Source organism: Eulemur rufifrons, chromosome 14 (genome assembly GCF_041146395.1).
Source record: "Eulemur rufifrons isolate Redbay chromosome 14, OSU_ERuf_1, whole genome shotgun sequence".
NCBI lineage: Eukaryota > Metazoa > Chordata > Mammalia > Primates > Lemuridae > Eulemur > Eulemur rufifrons.
In genome coordinates, this window is record NC_090996.1 from 28,390,977 (window position 1) to 28,411,043 (window position 20,067).

Genomic DNA, 20,067 nt, shown 5'->3' on the forward strand with positions numbered 1-20,067 from the left:
AGCCCATGTTAAACATGCTCAGAACACTTATATTAGCCTCCAGTAGGACGAAATCATCTAACACAAAGCCCATTTTGTAATAAAGTATTGAATATCTCATGCAATGTACTGAATACTGTGTACTAACGTGAAAACAGAATGGCTGTGTGAGTTCTCAAAGTATAGTTTCTACTGAATGTGGATCCCTTTCATAAAGTGAAAAATTCATAATCGAACCACCGTGAAGTCAGCAACTGTCTGACTGTGTATATGCATATATATGTCCTCTGCTTCTGTTTCTCTGATAGGATTCTGACGGATACACTACCTTAACTAGAAGTCTTCCAATTCGTGAATCTTTCCATTTATTTCGGTTTTCTTTCATTTCTTTCAGCAATGTCTTGTAGTTGTCAGTGTATAGGTCTTGAACTTCCTTAGCTAACTTAATTCTAAGTGTTCTATTCGTTTGGATGCTATTGTAAATGGAATTGTTTTCTTAATTTCGTTGTGGGATTCCTCATTGCTAATGTATAGAAATGCAACTGAGTTTTCTACGTTGATCTTGAACCTCGTACAACCTTCTCAATTGCTTTATTAGCTCTAAAAGGGTTTTGTGCATTGTTTAGGGTTTTCTACACACAAGATCGTATCATCTGCGAATAGAGATAGCTTTACTTTATCCTTTCCAATCTGGATGCTTTTTATTTCTTTTTCTTGCCTAATGCCGTGGTTAAAACCTGCCAATTGCCCTGGCTAGAACCTCCAGAACCAATAGAACTTTCAGAAATGATGGCAACAGGCACCCTGGCTCGTTCCTGACCTTAGTGGGGAAACAAGTCTTTTTCCATTAAGCGTGATGTTAGCTGTGGGGTGTTCATAGATGTCCTTTATTAGGTTAAGGAAGTTCTATTCTATTTCTAGCTTGCTGAGTATTTTTATCATGAAAGCATATTGGATTTCTTCATGTTAGATTTTGTCAAAAGCTTTCTCTGTGTCTATTGAGATGACCATGTGGACCAGTTTACTTTTATTCCCTGCTTGGAAGCCTTGGGTTGGAAATTCAATCTCTGTGGGTTTGGGGGGATTATAAAAAGAGTTACAGTTTTACAGCTCTCCCCAGAAGTAATTGCAAGCTCACAGCCGTGTGAAGTGTTTAGAACAGATGAAAAAATAAAACCAACTCCTGTGTGGTTCGGCAGTTGGGGGGGGGGGAACAAATGAAGATGTGGTAACATTCAGTAAAAGGCAGAAGAAAATTCGGGTTTCCTACAGCTTTGTCCTTTGAAGGAAGGAGGGAGGGAGGGAGGGAAGAAAGGAGACCGGCAGATGGGAAGAAAAGCATTCATACAGGGATGTTTCTTGAACATTTTGCTCTGAGACATTTTCTGTAGGTCTCATAGCTCCCTAGTGAAGGAGCTCCGGAAATTTCACCCCAAAATATGACTCCTTGGTATAAAGAATATTTTGAATTAAAGGCCTTTCGAGATCAAAAACTAGTGGAAGGGGCTTTCCCTCCATCTGCATAAACCGGACTGACCAGATCAAAAGGTCAAAGGGGGCAAATGACTTCCCTTCCTCTCCCTGTCATTTCAATATATTGCAGGAAAGAAGATCAAGAATGCAAGCGGACCTGCCCCACATTATTTTAAACACAATACCTGTCCCCCAGGTTAATTCAATTTGCAAAGAGATTCATTTACAAGTCAATCTGTGTCCCCTATCTATTCATCCTCCCTGGCACCATGTGTCACCCCTAAACAGAATTAGATGTACTCTACATTCCTCCTCCCCTCCAAAAAGATAGGTATACAAATATCTGAACTCCGTTGGGATACTGGGTAATCACTCTGATTCTCCCCATGCATGTGGTAAATAACCGTCTCTTACTAATCCGCCTTAATTGTGAGTTGATCTTTCAGCGAACTTTGGTGGGGGGTGGGGAAAGGGCAAGTTTCCCCTCACCCCTACACCAGCAAGGGTCTGTCATATTCTCGTTTAATGTCAGGATAATCGCTTATTTTGCAAGCCTTGGCTGCACCCTGAGAGTGGAGGATGGGAGCGGTTGGGCATAATCCAATTTCCTTTATGTTTTAAAAACAATCAAAGGTTGCCTTCACTAGTAACATCTACTTGGCAAATTCCCATACTTGGGAGGACTTCGAAATCCCTCTCCTCCAACTTAGTATCAATAATATGTCCACTGCTGATGGTAGCTATGTCGGTGACATGGTGAAAGGTGGTGAGAGCTCTGGGCTGGGACAGAGGGGACTGTTTGCTATGGGACCTGGGACAAGCCACTCTCCCTGTCTGGATCTCACTATCTTCAGGGCCTGGGTGTAAAGGTCAAATCCCATGATATGACCAACATAGGAGTTCTAAGATCCAGATTTCTGAATCCACCACGGGGCGTGTTGGCTCCCTGCCCAAATGGCATTTGTCTCCCATGGCCACGTCAGGGTTCCGCCCATCTCCAGGGCTCTGTGTAGGCTCCATGCCAGGCATGCACCTTAATTCCCCCTAATGATTTCCCAAGAGAGCCTTGCTGGCTCGGGCTGTGGCATTATCACCGCGGCAGGCAGACGGGCTCCTAGCAGACAGGCAGATGGCACCCATTTAGGAGGCAGATGTGGAAACAGGAGTTACTGATTTCCAGGGCTTGCGGTGATGGAGTGGGAAAGGCCTGCCTGGGGCCACCGGCCACCCCGGGGGCACACGAAGTGGCAGCCGTTGAGCTTTAACACTGAACTCTGTGCGAAGCCCCAAGATCCCAGCTAATTCTCAGGAGACCTTACGAGATGGGTACGGCTCTCACGCCCATTGTACAGACCCGGAACTGAGCCCAGAGAGGGCGGGGAACTTGCCCAGAGGCACAGGGAGTGTCTAGGGCTGTCTGGGCGCTTCTGTATTGGGAGAACGGCCGCCCTCCAGAGGGCCGGGAGCGCCTCCGCACGGGATCGAGGCTGGTGGTCGCGAGGCCTGGAGGTGGGGACCCCGCGGACTGGGGAGAGCAGGGGCTGCAAGTCGGGAGGGGTGGGACAGGGCGTCCGGGCTCGGGGTCGGCACGGACGAGCGGGAGCAGAATCGGAGAAGGGGCATCCCAGGTCCGTGCGGGGGGTCTGGGTGAAACTGGGGGGCTCCGGGGTTGGAGCGGGGCTCGGGGGTAACCTGGGGCGTTCGGAGGGCAGCGGGGGATCGGAGGGTGGAGGGCGCGGGGACCCAGGTGCGGGCGCCGGTCCCCGCAGCGCGCGGAGGCGGGACAAGCCGGAAGCCCGGGCCGGCCGCGCTCCGCCCCGGCGGGCCCAGCCCCCGCCCCCGCCGCCGCCTCCTCCCGGCCCGCCCGCCGCGCGGCCGGCTCAGACCTCCGGGCTCGACAGGCGGCGCGGGCGGCGGTGAGTGCGGGGCGGCGGCCGGGAGCGGGGGTCCCGCGGCGCCAGCACCTGCCGGGAGCCCCGGGCGCCGCGCCCTCGGCGGGGGGCGCCCCGAAGGCGGGGGCGCCGCGCGGTGGCGGGTGCCGGGGCGGGGAAGGGAAGGGGACGCGTGGGTCCGGCGAGCCCTTCCGCGCGAGCCGCTCGGGGCCGGGCCGGCCTCCCCGCGCCGTTCCGGGCGCTGCTCCGAGTCGGGTTCGGTCCCCGCGCCCCGCCGGGCCGGGTCGCCCGCTCGGCGCGCGTGCCGGGGTCGGGGCCCAGCCGGAACGCACCCCTCTGCCCGCGGGGTCCCTCCCCGACAGGAAGCCCCCGGGGCTTTTCAGGAAAAGGCGCGATTCGCTCTAACGGCTGCGGGTCTCAAAACTTGAGGTTTCCTGAACTATATCACCCGGGGATTCTGAAACCAAAACGAAACAAACAAACAAAACCCCAACGCATTTCCGAAGGCCGCCGGCATCAGTTCAGCTCCCAGGCGCCGGGGTACACGCGCTTCTGCCCCTGTCCCCGTGGGTGCCACACGAGACCCTGGATGAACACCCGAGGCCTGGGGGCCCCCGGAACGTGGCCCTTGGGCTAGCCAGACCCTGCCCCGCGAGGTAGGTGGGCATCCTGAGCGAGGGCTCCTCTATTGTCCGCCGCGCCCGCTCAGCCCGGACGCCGCCCACCGCGGGCGGGGCAGGTGCGAGTGGGACAGGCTGGGGACCCTTCGCAGAGGGGACATCGCCTCCCCCCGCCTGGCTACTCAAGTGCCCTCCTCCCTCCCGGTTTCCAGGTCAGGAGGGATTGGGGCAGTGCGGTCCGTCGGTGTTCTGCCCGCAGCTCCTGCTCCGAGTCAGGTAGAGGAGGAGATGGGGAAATGGGTGTGTTCCGGAAGGGCCACGCGGAGGGGTTCAGGCCAGTCGGACCGTCGCTGGTCTTCTGGTCGGTTTAGTGCTTCCAGTTAGTAGAGCTGTTGTCCCTGGCTGTTGGACTGAGCTGTGGTCACTGGGAAATCTACAGTTTCCGGAAGCCACAGGGCCTTTGGAGCTCCTGCCAGTCTTCCCAAAGGGGAGCCGTCCCTCCCCTTGGCCTTGTGCTAGTTCAAGGGCTGCCTGGAGCCCAGGTCGGGGTCCTGTTCAGGGAAGCCATGATTTGTGCTAGTGTGTGTCTGCCTGCCTCACCTGCCCCCTCCCCCCACCGCCAGCCTGCTCGGAGTGGCTTTTTCAATAGGACTAACCCGGATCCCTGCAGGGAGAGGTACACGCTGGTATCTGGAATTCCACAGCGTTTGGCTTTATCGGTTGGATCAGAATCCAGAGGGCGTGTGACTTGCTCTACCTGGCATAGAATAGCACCCATGGTGCACTGGGCTTTCTTCTCAGCCAGCCCTCGTTCTGGGGTCTAAATGTGCACCAAGCTCTCTAAGAAACTTTTTTTTTTTTTTTTTTTTGAGACAAGAGTCTCACTCTCTTGCCTGGGCAAGTGCCCTGGCTTCAGCCTAGCTCACAGCAACCCCAAACTCCTGAGTTCAAGTCATCCTCCTGCCTCAGCTTCCCGAGTAGCTGGGAGTACAGGAGCTCGCCATCACGCCCGGCTAACTTTTTCTGTTTTTTAGTAGAGACGGGATCTCACTCTTGCTCGGGTTGGTCTCAAACTCCTGACCTCAAGCAATCCTCCCACCTTGGCCTCCCAGAGTGTTAGGATTACAGGCATGAGCCGCAACGCCTGGCCTCTAAGAAACATTTATTGTAGATCTATGGGAGAGGCCCATCTTCCTTCTTTCTGTTAATTTAAGGCATTAATAATAGATGCCTTTATTCTCACATGAGAAAGTATCCTTGTAATGTTTTCATGGATTAAGTGACTTGGTGATTGATCTAAGATGTAGGATGAATTTCTTAAGCTTCTGAAATACTAGATTGATGTAATTCGCTGCCTTTGGTGACCACAGTTCTCTTTGTTCCTTCAGTTCCTTTTATGGGTTGGCAGTGGAGAAATAAAGTGCTAGCTACCCTTGTCCTGTGAAAGACACAGAGGAAATGGCTCCTGGTCCTGAGGGACTTACGCAATGGGTGGAAAGTAGAAACACACTCAGGTGGAAAAGCCAGTGCTTGCTAATTCCCTTGTATTAATAACTCTGGAAGGGGCTGGAGAGGGGTGGGGAAGAGCGAGCTAGGTTAGTCAAGGAGAGTTCAGTGGAAAAGCCCGAGGCCTGAGCACATGTGGCAGAAGGGACTGGACAGGGTTCCAACAAGCAGGAGGGTCTCAGCAAAGCTGCAGAGAAGGTATAGACACTCCCAGCATTGAGGACAGTAAATGGAAACCTCACTGAGAGGCAGGCGCTGGAAGGTATTGGCAGCCTAAGTTAATTTTAAGGAAGGTAAACAGTGCCTGTTTTGTTGCCATTGGCCGTCCCTGATAATCAGAGGTGTGTGTAATGCCACTTTGAGAATGGGCTGATGCCCCTCAGGGACTTAAACTTCTCCCACTGGAGGTGAATCTCCCCAAAGCTCCAGTGAGGGTGGAAAAAAGATCCACAAGAGGGAATCCTGGAGCCTTGGACTGCGACTGCTTTTTGCTTTCACTGCTGTGAAAACAGCTCAGTGGGCGAGTGGTCTATCAGGTAATTAGAGGCCTTAATTCTGTGTTTCTGCAGCGCACACATGCTTTGGTGCCTCTGGTGCCACACTTGGCCTGTTCTGGACTGGATTGGTGTTTACTTGCCTTAGAATTGTTATTTGAGGTCAAGTCGTACTTTCCTGGGTCCTTATAATTTTGTCATATTGTTTGAGCCTGTGTTGACACTCTGGACAGAGGCAATAACACCATTGTAGCTAATGAAGCTGTCCCTTCGCCTCAAGTTATTTTGGTAGAAGAGTTGTGTCTGATTTCATAGGGCTTAAGGCATGGACAGAAGAAAGGAAATATTACAGAAGGTGCTTGTATGGGGGCAATTCTCTGCTCAAATCTTAGTAGATGCGCAGTTAATGTAGCATTACCGGAGGCCTCAGAGAAAATGGTGATGGAGAAATGAGGCTATTTAGTTCGTGAGTTTGTGGAGCTTTAGAATTGACTGTGTGCCTTGGGTACGGTTGAGAGCTTAGTGTTGACTTGGCTTAACCTTGAATCCGGTGAGGTTATTCATAGATGATGCACTGATGGATATTTAAAAAAATAACAATATTACAGAAAATGTGGAAGATAAAGGAGGAAATCCGGCCTAATCTCACCATGGGAATGAAAACAGCTCGCACCAGCTCTCCTTCCTGGGCGGCTTCTGTGTTTTTGTCATTGTGCTTATTTTCTACGAAACTGTAAGCAGGTTTCATACAATTTTGTATCCTAATGCGGACTTATTAATGATCTCATTGCGCCGTTGCATCAAAAACCATCATTCGTGTGGAAAGCAGGGACGTGGGTTCACCAAGAATCCAGAGGGAAATTGCCCGCTCTGATTGTGGGGGAGCAGCTCGGCCCCCCATGGAAGCATTTTCCACTCCCCAAATGACTGTCGTTTGTAGCTATGCCGTATTGGAACCCCGCTTTGAGATTCTGGTAACATTATCTGTGACTCGTGGAACGTAGCACCCTGCAGAAACAGACTAAATTCAGAAGATGGGATTTGAAAACATTTGTCTGAAATAATTTCACTACGAGCTTCTGTATTTTTACTGAAGAACCCTGAATTTGAATTTGTTTGGGATTAAATAACAATTTCTCCATTCCTTTCCCAAAGACAGCTGGAGGTCCCAGCCTCCCCTTTTGTCTAAATCCTTCCTCCTCATTTACGGTTTAAGGAGCGTCATTCACCTAGGACATTTTTTGGAACTACATGCATGTTAAATCCCATTTACAACAAAGATGTGTTGCAAAAAAATCTTTATATTTTAAAAATTGGCAGCCAACGGGCCTTAGGTTAAGAATTTTAAGCAATATCGATTTAATACACGTAGAGTTTGACTAGTTCCTTAGGGTATGTTGTAGTCGGGAGTCGCTAGGCTGACATTATTGTAAAGAACATTTTCCTCCAGAAAAGTATTAAATCCTAAAAGACAGCCCTTTTTGACCCTCGCGGTTGGTTCTCCAGCTTGTTTACAAACTAGGCTATTTTCTTGGGGGACCTGAAAATTTGCATGTGAGTGCCCTTTTTTTGCCTAAGGAATCCCTTTTTTCTGGGGTCATTTCTGCGATATACATATTCATGGTGCCTGCTTAGTGTTCCTTTTCTCGGGCTGGGGGTGGGGGCACGAGCAGAATTGAATAATTCTCCTTTTTCTTCCTGGAAGAATTGATCTTAGAGGATTAAGTTGGTGGGTAAAAAGCTGCTTTATCTTTCTGAAGGCCTTGCCCTTTTATGTGTTGATCTGATACCTAAATCTAGCACTATACACGCCATGAGGATATATTTTTAGGAGAGTTTACCACCCACATGTGGTTAAAACTACTTTGTGGGAGGTGTTTTTTTTTTTCTTTTTCTTAGTGTGAGTAAACATATTTTGCTCTTATTTTCAACCTCTTAAAAAAGTCATTGGCCATTTTTTATTTTATGTTGACACGTAATCATTGTGCGTATTTGTGGGATACAGAGTGATGTTTTGATGCATGAATACAATATGTCATGATCAAATCAGGGTCGTTAGTGTATCCATTCTCTCCAACATTTACCATTTCTTTGTGCTGTGAACGTTCAAAATCCTTTTCTCTAGCTTTTTGAAAATTTACACTATCTTACTGTTAACCACACTCGCCCTGCAGTTCTACAGACAGGAGAGCTTATTCCTCCCACCGAGCTGTAATTTTGTATCCATTAACCAACCTCTCTCTCCTCCCCTCCCCCATTCTCTACTATCCGCAGTTCTGCCCTCTGCTTCTGTAAGCTCTTTTCTTTTCTTTTCTTTTTTTTGTTCCTTAGTGTAAGTTTTTGAAATCTACATCTTAAAGAGCGGGGAGTGTGGATTTGTGCACAGTCATAAATATGAAAATATTCAGCTGGGAGTTTTGGAAATGCCTCCAAAACCTGTTCTTTTGGTGAAATTCTGGGGTATCCTTTTCTCCTTTTAACGTCCCCAGTGAGAAATATTAGAAACTCTCTTCTTACCCTCCCACTTCATCTTCAGTATTTAACCAAAATGTACTTTAAAAAATAAACTTTTTTTTTTTTTTTTTTTGAGACAGAGTCTCACTCTGTTGCCCGGGCTAGAGTGAGTGCCGTGGCTTCAGCCTAGCTCACAGCAACCTCAAACTCCTGGGCTCAAGCGATCCTACTGCCTCAGCCTCCCGAGTAGCTGGGACTACAGGCATGCGCCACCATGCCCGGCTAATTTTTTGTATATATATATTTTAGTTGTCCATATAATTTCTTTCTATTTTTAGTAGAGACGGGGTCTCACTCTTGCTCAGGCTGGTCTCGAACTCCTGACCTCGAGCGATCCACCCGCCTCGGCCTCCCAGAGTGCTAGGATTACAGGCGTGAGCCACCGCGCCCGGCCAAAAATAAACTTTTTAAATTTTTTTTTTAAATGAACTTGAGTGCTTTGGGGTGTGATCTTCCACCTGTTACGCTTCACTTTGTGTCTCCCTCACTTACACTTGGCCCGTGTAGGGGAGAAGGAAGACTTTCTACCCTCTGAAGGTTCAGTAATGGAGACTACGAAATAAACTGACAGTAGACAGATTAACAGGAGAAAAGACATACAAATTTATTCCTTTTATACTCATGGGAGTTGCACAAAATCTGAGACTCAGAGAAAGGCCAGGTGATTGAAGTTTATATAATATGGCTGAGCTTCAGAAAGGAGTAGGGGCCTGGGGACTCTCGAGTGGAGTGGCAGTTGGTTACCTATGGTAGTGAGGGGGAGGAAATGTCTGGTGAACAAAGGTTGTCTTGTTATGCAGATAAAAAGTCCCTCAGATAGTAAGAAGTCAGGTGAAGATGGCCTCTCCTGTGATAGCTCTTCCCTGGCTCGTGAGATTCCTGTGACAATTGTTTTCTTTCATACAGACTGAGCATCCCTATTCAGAAATGCTTGGGATCAGAAGTGTTCCAGATTTTGGATTTTTTCAGATTTGGGAATATTTGCATTATAGTTACTGGTGGAGAATCACACATCCAAAAATCCTCCAGTGCGCATCTCCTTTGAGTCTCATATCATGTCTATGTTCAAAACATTTCAGATTTGGATTTTCAGATGTGACATGCTCGACCTGTAGATTTAAATTTCTTTTACAAAAGGACAGCTTTTCAGAGCTACTTCTGCGTCTGCAGTTTCTCAGAATGACAAAGAAATACATCCTTAGGTTGGCATATCTTTTCTCCTACAGTCATTATTTTGGGGTGGTGTGCCCCAACACCTATTTGATTCGTTTGTAAGTATGATCCCTGGAGGCATTTAAGTAAACTTTTAATTTTAGAATACTTTTCAATTTGCAAAAATGTTGCAAAGTTAGGATAGGGAGTTTCTCTCTCAGTTCCCCTTTCTCCCCACCCTACCCCCCCCCCTTTTTTTTTGAGACAGAGTCTTGCTTTGTCCCCCGGGCTAGAGTGCAATAGCTCACTACAGCCTCAAACTCCTGGCCTGGAGTGATCCTCCTGCCTAAGCCTCCTGAGTAGCTGGGACTACAGGCATGCACCACCATGCCTGGCTAATTCTTTATATTTTTAGTAGAGACGGGGGTCTTGCTCTTGCTCAGGCTGGTCTCGAACTCCTGACCTCAAGAGATCTTCTTGCCTCAACCTCCCAGAGTACTAGGATTACAGGCATGAGCCCTGGTGCCTGGCGCCTTTTCCTCCCATTTATAACATCTTACGTCACCGTGGTATGTTTGTCAAACTAAGAAACTGATGTGGGTGTATTACTATTCACCAAACTCCAGGCCTTATTTGGAGCTCACCAGTTTTTCCACCGATGTCCTGTTTTCTGGGCCGGGGTCCTATCCAGGGTGGCACATTGCATTTGGTCACCTCGTCTCCCCAGCCTCCATGGCTGTGACAGTTTCTCAGTCTTTCCTTGTGTTTCATGACCTTGACACTTTTGAGGAGTACCGATTAGTGATTCTGAAGAATTTCGCTCACATCAGGTTTGTCTGATGTTTTTCTCATGATTACCCTGGGATTGTGGGTGTTGGGGGGAGGAACACAGAGCTAAGGTGCTGGGCTGTGTGGGGTAGGCCCGGGGAGGTGGAATGGGCCTTCAAAGAACGTGACAGGTAACCTTTGCCACCACCCTGCTCTCACGTTCTCCTTAAGTCTTGCTGGAGGCAAGCCTGTTGTTTTCTGGAAATTTCAAAGACGGGACAGTTAGACTACCTGCAGTCATCTGGAATGTCGCCAGACCCGAGGAAGTAAGCAAATAGAAGACTCCCAAGGAACGCAGATATTTATCATCAAAGCAGATGCCCAAGCTTGTTTTCCTTACTCTTAGGAGGCACCCGAGGAAATTATTAACTCTTACTTTACGTAGAGTTCTTACCTTGGAGCTGCTGGCATCCAAGTCTGCAGAGGCTTTGAATCGGCTAATTGGAGGGATGGGATGGGGCTGTCAGCAGCCTGGGGTGGTATCAAACCACAGAATGCAGACACAAGCATTTTCTTATGGTTTGCTGTTGTTTTCTTTCTCTCCAGACTTTAAGAAAGCAGAGGGGAATGTGGGATCAATTTGAGAAAAAGGTTAAGATCCTTTTGGGGGGGGGGATGTTTAAGAAGGCTGTGGGTCAGAGTGAGCCAACACCAGAAGTCATGGAGCCCGGGGCTTTTGTTGTGTTTAGACATGTTTTTGTGTGATCTGGGCAGAAGACACCCTTGGCTGTGGGCCGTTAGTCCTTTGATGTGTGTTTACGCAGACGGGGGTTGTGGGGTACGCTTCTGCCGTGGGTGGTTTCTCCCGGTATTTTAGGTTTTGAAGCTTATTTTTAGAATCTGGACTCTCCTTCTTGGCAGGAGTTGAATACTTCTGGGAAGTTTTCAAGTCAGTCTCGGGCGGCTGGTTGTTGAAACAATCCTTGTGTGGGGTCCCCCCAAAACCCAGGCTGGTGCCCACCGCGTGGTGGTGTGAAGGCTCCTCTGACACCCCCCCACCCTGCTCCCCACCTGCTGCTCTGCCCTCGCCCTGTCCCCAGATTGTCCACTTGCCCTTAGGGACTGTGCTCAGTTTCCCCTTTGTATCTTCTGCTGTATCCCCGCCCCGTGTACCAACTTTGTCTCCCGAAGGCCAGCAAGGGAGGGTCCCTGTCACCCCAGTCCCTTGCCCACCACTGGCCTTCACAACCTCCCGGATGAAAAATGGATCACAGCACAAAATGCAGAAAAAAAAGAACTTTATGTTGATGAATAGGATGTTGTTAGTACAAATTTGTGGGATGATATAGTGGGAGTGGTAGAGTGAGACTCTTCTCAGCAAATGGATGTCATTAGCAGCTTTAATCACTCTGCAGAGACGGGGGTCCCAGGGCCAGGTGCTGGGCAGGGGCAGGAGATGCAGTCCTGGGACAAAGGGCTGTGACAATGGTGCCACTTTCACTCAGAGGTGGGAAGGACATGGGAAGGGAGGCCTGGGGAGGGCAGAGATGGGCTGGCAGAGGAGACTTTTTTTTTTTAATTAAAAAAAAAAACCACATGTAATTTATTTGGTGAATATGAACTATTGCTGTAGCTCAACACACAGAAGAGCAAGCAGAATGTAAAAGTGAAAAGCGTTTGTCCCACTGCCTCCCCCAGCCCACTTCCTTCCCTCCCTGTAGGCCCTGATGTTATGTTTCTTGCATTATCCTTTTGGAGACGTGTATGCACGTTATATAAAGACGTATGTACACCCTCCTCCCTCACGCACAAGCGGCGGCATGCGGTCAGCACTGTGCTCTATCTTGGAGATGATCGCATTTCCGTACATAAAACTCTTCCTGTTCTGCTTTGGTGGCCGTTTGCCGTTCCCTTGTGGGGTGGGCCCTCACGGACCTACCCAGTGCCCTGTGGATGGATAGGCTTTTGCTGTTACCAGCAGTGTTGCGGTGGACACCCTGTATGCTTGTCATTTTGTCATTTCACCCATGTGCGGGGTGATCTCCAACACACATTGCTAGAGGAAGAATTGTTGGCCCAGGGACTCGTGCATGTTACATTTTGGTGGATGTTTCCATTGCGTGAGGCTTGGTTTATCGATACCCAGGCCAGCTCTGTGTGCTACCAAACGTTTTGCTGTTTGCGAGGTGGTTGGGTGAAAAGTGATATCGTGGCATCAGTTGTGGGTTTTTTTTCTTGATCTTCTATTTGAGAATGGTTTTAAATGTACAGAAAAGTTGCCACACATGGTAGCTCATGCCTGTAATCCCAGCGCTTTGGGAAGTCGAGGCGGGAGGATCACTCGAGGCTGGGAGTTCAAGACCAGCCTGGACAACTTAGCAAGACCCCATCTCAACAAAAAATTTTTTTTTTTTTTTTGAGACAGAGTCTCACTCTGTTGCCCAGGCTAGAGTGAGTGCCGTGGCGTCAGCCTAGCTCACAGCAACCTCAAACTCCTGGGCTCAAGCGATCCTCCTGCCTCAGCCTCCCGAGTAGCTGGGACTACAGGCATGCGCCACTATGCCCGGCTAATTTTTCTATATATATATTTTTAGTTGTCCATATAATTTCTTTCTATTTTTAGTAGAGATGGGGTCTCGCTCTTGCTCAGGCTGGGCTCGAACTCCTGACCTTGAGCGATCCACCCGCCTCGGCCTCCCAGAGTGCTAGGATTACAGGCGTGAGCCATCGCGCCCGGCCAACAAAAAATTTTTTAAAAAACCTTAGCCAGGTATGGTGGCACACACCTGTAGTCCCAGCTATTCTGGAGGCTGAGGTGAGAAGATCCCTTGAGCCCAGGAGTTCAGAGCTATGACTGTGCCACTGCACTTCAGCCTGGGTGACAGAGTGAGACCCTGTCTCTTAAAAAATGCACAGAAAAGTTGCCTAGTCAGTACAGAGAGCTCCCTTGTGCCCTCACCCAGCATCTGATCTCACAAGGGGACGTTTACCACAACTAAGAAAGTGACATTGGTGCATTACTATTTGGATGTCACAGTTTTCCACCAGTGTCCTCTTTCTGTGCCAAGATCCTGTGTTGTACTCAGTCATGACGTCTCTCTGGTTGTCCTCTGGTCTATGACAGTTTCTCAGACTTTCCCTGTTTTCCGTGACCTTGATGGTTTTGAGGAGTGCTGGCCCGGTCCTCTGTGGCAAGTTTTCTCATGATTTGCCTGGGGCCTGGGGCCTGGGGGAGGAGGACCACAGAGGTGACACATGGGCAGGTACGGGGTGTCCATGCGCCTTCTCACTGACAGTAGTGAGCCCGATGGAGTATCGCAGCATCTCCCAGCTCTTGGGAGGACTGAGCCTCTTCTCAGACCTGAGGACTCAGGGTGTTGTCCAGGGGAGGGCTGAGGTCAGCTTGGTGGGCTTGAGGTAGGGTCCCTGGGGGGCTGAACAGGAAATGTCTGGGAGGGGGTGGTGGCTGAGGGAGGGGTGGCGGTGGTGCGGGGTGTGTGAGGTGGACTTGGAGGAGAGGCAGGACACCAGCAGGGACGTGGGCTGAGGCCAGAGGGGAATTGCGTTTTTACATTTTTTTTTTTTTCTGGAAACAGAGTCTCACTCTGTTGCCAGGGCTAGAGTGCCGTGGCGTCAGCCTAGCTCACAGCAGCCTCAAACTCCCGGGCTCAAGCGATCCTCCTGCCTCAGCCTCCCGAGTAGCTGGGACTACAGGTATGCGCCACCATGCCCGGCTAATTTTTTCTATATATTTTTAGTTGTCCAGCTAATTTCTATTTTTAGTAGAGACAGGGTCTCGCTCTTGCTCAGGCTGGTCTCGAACTCCTGACTTCGAGCGATCCTCCCACCTCGGCCTCCCAGAGTGCTAGGATTACAGGCACGAGCCACTGTGCCCGGCCTTGGTTTTACATTTTGATAAGCAAAGATCTGAGCCATTTTGGGGGGTCTCAGGAGAGGAGCCAGATGACAGTGCAGGATTGGCAAGAGGGGGACATGGCGCTCTGGAGACCGCAGGGCCTGTTCGCGTGTAGGGATGGCCACACTCGGGGGCTTGAAGTGTGCCTGAGCCAGGGTGGGCGGACAGACGCCTGAAGGTCAGGGTGGGAGGTTGCGAGGCTCCGTTCTCTGCTGGGGGCACCAGGGACCCCCACTGTGGAGGGGAGAGTCCCCCCTGAGAATCTGCAGGGCCGGTGAGTGGGGCATCCGGGCAGCCCAGGTGTGAGGCTGGGTGTGTTTCCCGTGGCCAAGTCAGTGGCTTAAATGACACGAATTCATTATCTTACGGTTCAGGAGGTCAGCCGTCCGCAGTGGGTCTCCCTGGGTTAACACGAAGGTGTCAGCTGTGCCGCGCTGCCTCTGGGCTCTAGGGGAGAACCCCTTTCCTTGCCTTGTCCGGCTTGTGGAGGTCGCCTGTACTCCTCGGCTCAGGGCCCCTCCCTCCCGCCCCCCCTCTTATAAAGACCCTGTGGTTACACGGGCCCCGGGCTAATCCAGGCTAATGCCCCCGTCTCAAGATCCTCAACCACAGATGCAAAGTCCCTTTTACCATTTAAGGTCACATGTTGGTAGGTTCCAGGGATTAGGCTGTGGACCACTTTGGGGGGTATCACTCTGCCTGCCCCAATGGGGTAGGACTGGAAGGCTCAGACTACAGGGGTTTTAGACAAACATGTGAATGTCTACCTGTGAAGCTGTGGGGGTGGGGGCCGTGGAACAGGAGCCCGTGCCTGGCGGCTCCTGCTGCCTCTCACAGCGAAGCCTCCCTGTGACTCGGGCAAGCCACCCCCTCTCTGGGATTTACTCTGCTTCCCTGCGGGTAATCACAGCTACGCTTTCATAGCAACCCGCAGCGCCCACGTTCTGGGCACATCCCCTCATGTTGTTATCACAGCAGCCTCGGCGGTGTAAGTGCTGTTGTTAACCCATTTTCCAGATGAGGAAACCTGAGGCGCAGAGAGATTTGGTGACACACCCCGGTTCGCATAGCCTAGAAGTGGCGGAGTTTGAACCGAGGAGGTTTGGTCCCAGAGTGTGTGCCCTTAAAGATTTGACCTGCTTTATAATTCCATCATCTTGACTTGTCTTTTGACCCTTTTCTCATTCCCCTCTTGGTGCCACCCTGCCCCCATTCTTCCCTGCCTTCTCCCTAACTGAGTAACCCCTGGGTGTTCCGAGGGCCGCAATCCACGCCATTCCTGCTGTCCCCCAAATTATGGGTGATGCGAATAACAGGGAGGCACAAGCAGGTGTTTCTGGAAAGCCCAAGAGCTACGTTATCTTGGGCACCAGGCGGGGACGTCCAGCCTGCGTTGTCTCTGAGCCCGGTGGCCTCGGTTTCCCCACCAGGCCAGTTCCTGATGGTGTTCTGTGTGATGCCCTTTGCGTCCTGTTAGTCGTGCGACGGGGATTCCCAGCCTCGGGCACTGTCTGTCTGTCCTCCTCCTCCCCTTTTGGGCCCTGCCTCCCTGTTGGTCATTTCAGCAGGAAGAGATGGGGTCTGGGAGGAAAAAGGCCCCATCCTTAAGTCCCTCCTCTGCCGAGGGTGTGACGAGCACGAGGGTGGAGCTGCTTGCAGGGTGTAGACTGTGCCCCCTCCCTGTCCACACCTGCCAGCAGGCGTGTTGGAGTGTGTGGCATCTTGGGATACACGCAAGTTAGAGCTTCAGAATCTGTGTGACACCCCCGGGAAGGGACAGTGTTGTTTCTGGGGAGTGGGTGGACAAGTGGCTTTAGAACCACACCAGGGAGCAGATTCGGAGCTCGGAGTGACAGGTGCTTTTGAGTTTGCTGGGTGGCGGCCGGGGGCCCGCTGGTGATTCGGGGTTTGAGCGGTTGACACGGTTGAAGGAATCCCTCCTCTTTGTGGCTGGAAGCAGAACGGGAAGGGATGCCGGCCCAAAGCGGGGGCCCTTCGCACAGGTGGGGATGCCGCAGCGCCGTAAACTCGGGCCAGGGAGAAAAACAATGAGCTAGTCTGGAGGTTCGGAGATTGGGGCCTTTTTTCTGTCTGATTTTATCTTGCTCGTGTTTGCACGCCTCCGCGCTTCCCCTCTCAAACTCTTGCACCCGTGCCTTGACATGCTCTCCTGCCTGGACATCCCAGGGGGCCCCGTTGAGAAACAAACAGGAATCCTGGAGGAAACAGGATTCCGGGCTCCGTGCGGGGTTCCAGTCCTGCAGCACATTTGGCGGTGCCTTGGCGTCTGAGCTGCAAATCCTCTTGGTACCTTGAGCTGAGCTGCGAGGGAATCTGTGTTGGGACTTTCCGTTCTATCAGCATCTTCCTGTAAAAACTTGGTTTTCTCAGATTGTAGGCTGGGGCTCTGGGGGTGAGCTGCTGTCATTCATTTCTCCTGCCGTTTCTTGATGCCGTGCAAGGTGGGTCTTGGTGTCCTTTATATACCTAGGTGTTTGTTCTACAAACATTTGTTGAAGTGCCCAACTTGTCCTGGTTTGTGTGGGACTTTTCCTGGATTTGGCACCAAAAAGTCCCATATCCAGGGAAGTCCCTGTGTCCCAGGCAAACTGGGATGGCGGGTCTGTCTGTGAAGCACCCATGATGTTTTGGGCCTAATTCTAGGGGCTGGGGATGCAGATTTTACTTCTAATTCCTGCCTTCATGGGGCCCACAGACCCGTCAGGAAGACAGACAAATAAAGTGCCCTGGGACAAGTAACAGCTGACACGCACTGAGTGCTTGTGTCCCGTGTTGCTCTGGGTACTTTTTGCAAGTGGATTCATTTAATTCTCCAAAGAGCCTTAGGAGGAAGACACTGTTGGTGTGCCCATTTTACAGATGGGAAAACCAAGGCACTAAAGTCATGTATCATGGCGTGGGGGAGCCCGGATGTGAACCCAGGTGGTCTGGCCCTAGTCCCAGCGCTCTCAACCCCTGTACCACATAGAGAGGCTCGAGGAGGAATGAATTCTCCCTGGGGAAGGCCAGAGAGGGCTTCTTGGAGGAGGTGATGGGCAAGCTGGGATGTGACAGGTGATGAAGAGTTTGCCAGACCTATTAGGAAGGAGGCAGATGGGGAGGCACAGAGGAAAGAGCACACCTGGGCCGTGTTTGGGGACATCTAAGCAAGGCACCAGTGGCGGGAGGTGACATGAGAGACTGTGTGGCAGCAGGGTACCAGTGTGTCCTGGGAATCCCCTCTGTCCCCCAAAACCAGGACCGTTGGTCACACTTGTCGAAAGCATGACAAGGGGTGTCAGAAAGACCTGTGCGGACTGGATTTTAAGCAAACCGGGACCTCTGGATGGTCTGAGCTAAAGTCAGTGGCCAACTTGGAGGCTTGAATTCAAGGCCTTGGCTTGGGCTAGGGAGATTAGAGATGTCAGCAATGTCTTTTTCTTTTTATCGAAGTGAAATTCACGTAACGTAAAATTAACCATTTTAAACAATTCAGTGGCATTTAGCACATTCACAGTGTTGTGCAGTCATCCCCCTTATCTAGTTCTAGAACATCTTCATCATCCCCCAAAGACCCCCAGGATTAGCAGTCACTCCCCATGTCCTCCTGCCATCCCTGGCCACCACTAACTTGCTTCCTGTCTCTATGAATTTCATATAGATGGACTCATTCCGTAAGTAGCCTTTGGGGTTTTAGAGGTTCATTCCAGCGATGTCTGGAGCCCGAATGGTCAGGGAGAAAGCTGGTGGTCCGGCTCTCTCTGGGCGTGCTGGACTGGGATCCTTTCCTTTGAATGTGGGATTCGAGGCAGAACACCAAACCTCCAACCTGCCAGGTTTGGCAAACACCGAATGAGCCCCTGCCGTGGGGGGGTGGGGGTGGAGTCTGTAAGGAGCTCGTGGTGAGCGCCTGAAATAGCAGCTCGCGCTGGTCCATTCCAGGGAATTCTGAGGCTGCTTAGGCCAAATTGTTTAGAAGCAGATTTGTTGCTGAAAGCAAAGTCTTTCTCTTTCCTGCAGTTTATTCCTACCCCCTGGGGTTTCAGGCTCATCAGTTCATTAATGTCACTTCAGGGTGCTGAAGGTGGCTTGGTCTGACAACTCCGCTGCAGGGTTTACAGGGTTTTCCCCTCTGCCTTCCACAGAGTGATATTAAAAAACCGAAACTGAGTTGCTTTCAGTTGGCAAGGGCTCCCCCCCGTCACCTGCCCCCGCCACCCAGGCCTTTGCCTGTTGCTGGGGTCAGAGCAGGTGGCTGAGATATCCCAGCACCATGCAGGTTGCTTTAAAAATGCAGCTTTGGGTGCTCTCAGCATCTCAGGAATTCTGAGCTCTCCTTCCATCACTGGTCTCCCCAGAATGGGAGGGAAGAGCTTTGTGAACAGCCAGGCTTGGCCCTGTTTACTAAGAAGCAGGTCAATTTGATTTGCAAAGCGCTCAGTGACCAAATGAGTTGCCATCCATAATTGGCAGGTGTGGTTTTTTGTCGTGTGTCGAGTGTGTGGCTTGAAGTGTGCGGTGCGCGCATCTTCGTGTGTGTGTGTGTGTGTGTGTGTGTGTCGGGGAGGCAGCGAGAGAGGGGGCGCCACACCAGTTCCACTGTGCTGCTTCCACTGAGGCTTTATTTTTGTTTCATGTTTTGTTTGAGGGGTGAGTTGTGCAAAACCAGGCTGTGATTGTGTTTGGACCCAACTCCAAGCCCAGAGGTGTTTTGGTGAGGCCTAAAGAGCTCTGGAGTCTGATGGCCGTGGGTTCATACCCCAGCCCTGCCACTTTCTGGCTGTGTGAATTTGGACAAGCAGCTTAACCTGCCTGGGCCCCCGTCTTTGCATTTGTACATTGGGATGATAATGATCATTTCTGTGTCACCCATGCGAGTTACGTGGGATGGTGATGCGTTTGAGGGAGTGACGGACAGAGCCCAATAAGGTTCATCTTAATGCAGCTGGGGCTCAGGGTTGGGTGGGGTTACTGAGAAGGAGACGGGTAGCAGACTGATCAGGCCGGAACCTCTGGACTCAAAGCAGATGCACAATTAAGGTTTCAAGAAGCCTGGTTACCTGGTACCTTGTAGCACCCTTCGCTTCTTCCCAGGCTGAGGACACAGCATCTTTGCCGCCGCCTGAAGCCCCAGTCATGGGTATGGAGAATGGGCTCCCAGAGGGGGACACCACGGACTGACCCATGGTGGGGAAGAAGTGGACACCAGCCAGCCCAGCCTGCTTGGCCCCTGTACGACAGAGGGGAGCGTCCACCGGGCTGCCAGCCTCACCCTGCCCTGGGTGGGCTTGTTCCCGGAAGTTCAGCACTTGGCCCCGAGGTTACTTTAGCAGAACGAGGACAAATGATTTGAGGAAAAGGAAAGAGAAGTTTATTATTTTTGCCGGCAAATGAGGAGGATGGCAGACTCTCCTCTTAAAGTACCATTGTCCTCACTGTAAGAAGAAATACAGAGCTTTTAAAGGGGGGTTACAGCTTCAGGCTGTTTAACTATAGCTGATGGCTCCGATTGACCCCGTCTCCAGGTCCAGATTGTCGTGACCTCTGCACAATCTGTGACCTCTTCTGCCGGGACACTTCTGTTGCACCATGTCCTGTGGCATAAAAACCAGAGAGTGCTCCCCCGAGCCTCTGATTCCTGGCCTCCTCTGATTCCTGGCCTCCTCTGATTCCTGGCCTCCTCTGGTTCCTGGCCTCCTCTGATTCCTGGCCTCCTCTGATTCCTGGCCTCCTCTGATTCCTGGCCTCCTGAT

At 51.0% G+C, this 20,067-nt stretch overlaps 1 protein-coding gene across 1 annotated transcript in view; it reads left to right on the plus strand.

The window, feature by feature from the left end:
• The first annotated feature begins 3,768 nt into the window (after positions 1–3,768).
• LITAF (lipopolysaccharide induced TNF factor) overlaps positions 3,769–20,067 on the plus strand; it is a 29,962-nt gene continuing 13,663 nt past the window's right edge. The window contains exon 1 of the mRNA XM_069486919.1: positions 3,769–4,000. The gene's annotated coding sequence lies outside the window, so the exon portion shown is untranslated. The remainder of the gene's footprint in view (positions 4,001–20,067) is intronic.